Source organism: Argopecten irradians, chromosome 10, assembly GCF_041381155.1.
Source record: "Argopecten irradians isolate NY chromosome 10, Ai_NY, whole genome shotgun sequence".
Classification (NCBI taxonomy): domain Eukaryota; kingdom Metazoa; phylum Mollusca; class Bivalvia; order Pectinida; family Pectinidae; genus Argopecten; species Argopecten irradians.
This window is the reverse complement of record NC_091143.1, coordinates 11,427,670-11,430,681: the sequence shown is the minus strand read 5'-3', so window position 1 is coordinate 11,430,681 and position 3,012 is coordinate 11,427,670. Positions and strand designations below refer to the sequence as shown.

Sequence of the window (3,012 nt, the reverse complement as noted above, 5' to 3'; positions counted from 1 at the left end):
CCGCTGCACTAATAGGCCTTCTTGTGTGACATTTTATTTTAAATTTTAAAAGGCTTACATGTACAGATATATACAATTTTAGATAACAGATTTAAAAAAAGGTACTTGTCGTGAAGAATTGCTATGTATCGACTTCAGTTACCCGCTATAGATAAAATTATTCATATCTGAAATGTATCATAATAGTGATTATGTTTGATACGCCTACTCCAAACAATTTTAATATGATACATCTAAGGTATGGGAAAAGGCGAAAAAGGAAAAGAAAGCGTCGTCGGCAGGATTCGAACCTGCGCGGGGAGACCCCAATAGATTTCTAGTCTATCGCCTTAACCACTCGGCCACGACGACTATGCCTGTTGCCTCTGGCATACGTTATTTGTTGATGAGAGCCTCCTAAACAGGCTACGGGATGCCTTAAGAAGATTTATTTTTTATTTTCAAGCTCATTTTTTATCTAAGGACCAAGAAGATCTTACAAGTATGTGAAAATTAACTAATAAAATGTTATCATCTCATTAAGATGGTGTAGCGAATAGAACAGTTTGCCGGTAGTCAGACATTCCGCCCCAAGACCATTGCGCCGCAAACCATTTCGCCCCAAACGCCCACGGATCATCTCGTCCTAACATTGAGTTTCGCCTAAATACTCCAAGATTTTATCTCAACAGAGACATAGATACTATCTGTGTCTCTTATCTCAATCAACTATAACGTCTGTATCACCTCGTCTTAAATTTATATCGCCCCAAAATCTTGCATGAGGTCATAACGTCGAAAATAAGTAAGAAAATCAGTGCTTGACAGAGATGACTCGGACAACATTATTCGAATTAAGTTGATTATACATACTTTTATGTTTAATTGCGTCACAGCACAGCGAAAAATGTAGGTGTCGATTACAAAGTGAGTTTCCCATGTACTGTACAGTATACATGTACCTTTCGAAGACATCATTTTCACCCATACTTGACAGGGTTTTCCCCGCGGTTGCTAGGGAAAAGATAACTCTATCTTCGAAAAGACTTTTGAGCTACAATATGACAGCTAAACGATTGGTGTAAACACGTAATTTTTTTTAATTGTCTTATGCTTAAATATGCCACAAATATTTTCTTAACGAATAAGATCACTACTTACGTCTGCTAAAGTACAGCTGATTTTGTCACCTCATTAATAGGGTTACCGGTGTCCGCAAACAATGGCGCATTTGCGTGGAGTGAACTTGGTCAGTCAATTTACGACCACGGAGTAAATAGACAAATAGGATTCACGTGGATTTGAACTTTTTACAAGTTATTTGAAAGTTGCTGTCAAAATAGCTACATTATATACTTTAAAAACCTCATTTTTACCCGTCCATAGAACTTTTCCCGGTCATCAATCTGGTCGTGTTGATATATATTAGTAAATCAATAGTACTGTACAACGACTGATCACAGTTCTTGCATCCGCGTATCAAATTAAGGTCACGAATGAAGTAAATTGACAAACAGATTTTACGTGGATTTGAATTTTTTATAAGTTACTTGGAAGCTGCTGTTAAATAGCTACATTATATACTTAAAAATCTTCATTTTTATGATCACAGGCTCACAGCTCTTAATTGAACCCGCATATCAAAGCAAATTGGTCGTTGTCAAAGCAACGTTTCAGGCCATGATCAGTAGCTACACTGTACATACGCACATGTATAATTATGTACATCTCGCTCCTCAAATCTGGCTAGTATCCCATCCTGTTGTATACGTCCCTGGTTTATGAATACAACTTTGATATTAATTTGTTGATAAATATAAATAACTTAATTTCATATGTTACACGCAGTTCTATTGGATAGATCTTTAAGGTTATTTTTCCAAATGATATTGAGAATAATGCTTAAATACAGTATGTAATCTTTTAAAAACAATTTAAATTACATAGACATTTTAAGATGTGTTACTATTCCACGGTGATAACAACACATACTTACATTATACACACGGTATTCTATATATATAACAAGAACAAAAGAAGAAGAACTGACCGTCACCGTGCTCCGACCGTCGAAACTGAGCTGTGCGCGCGTACGATATAGACTACATGTATATCGGACCCCGATTGCTCAAAATTATGAACTTTTAATAAGGAAATAAGGGATAACTGTAATAACGAGTACGTGAGCGTGTGTGTTTCCTTTGTTTCAATTCCGCCTTCATATATATTCCCTAGCTCTAGCATTCGGAACCTTAATTCTGTCTGTCGAGAACACTATAATTCTTCTTAATTCTCAAAAATTGAGTTTCACGCACACTAAAAACAGAATTACACTCTTACGAAAAACCTAGCTGGTACATTTTTTTTCAACAAACGGTATACATATGTATACTTCATTGTACATACAAAGTATGTATAATAGTTCGTTGGTTATAAAAACGCGTCAAGTCCCTGTGCTTACAAGTAGTCAATGCAATCACAACATCTCGAGTGAAGAAAATATTAACTTTCTGGTACATTTGTAGCTTTCGGAAAACAGACTGCCAAAAAATAATAATTTTCTCCACTCGAGATGTTGTTATTGCATTGACAACTTGTATGCACAGGCACCTGACACGTATTTCCATTCAACAGAATATAGGCCTATAAATCATACATGTAATTTTACAACTGTAACATATTTGAAGGTAAATGTAAAAGCATGGTGTTACTTAACAGTTATGCCAAGTTCCCTACATTTGTATACTATACTTACCTACTGTATGGTTATACACATATTTACATCTACTTTGTCCAGTCTATATTCTGTTTCTCATTTTCTTTCCTTTTTTAGTCAGATCTGTATTGTGCAGTATACATTTACGTAGATCTAGCTACGTATATACGGTTTGCATCAAAAATCGGTAAAATTCTATTTTACGTACTGTACTTTATGTACGTACTGTATATAACTAGTCTATGTATATGCTATATATTTGTGTGTGTGTAACAGGACTTTACATATTACCGAGTTTTGATCTAGACCTCTAAAAA

At 35.2% G+C, this 3,012-nt stretch overlaps 1 non-coding gene across 1 annotated transcript; it reads right to left on the bottom strand.

Annotated features, from left to right (window-relative positions):
* Positions 1–269: 269 nt before the first annotated feature.
* On the bottom strand, positions 270–351 carry Trnas-aga (transfer RNA serine (anticodon AGA)). The gene has a single exon. It is a non-coding gene; the product is annotated as a tRNA-Ser (tRNA).
* Positions 352–3,012: the final 2,661 nt, after the last annotated feature.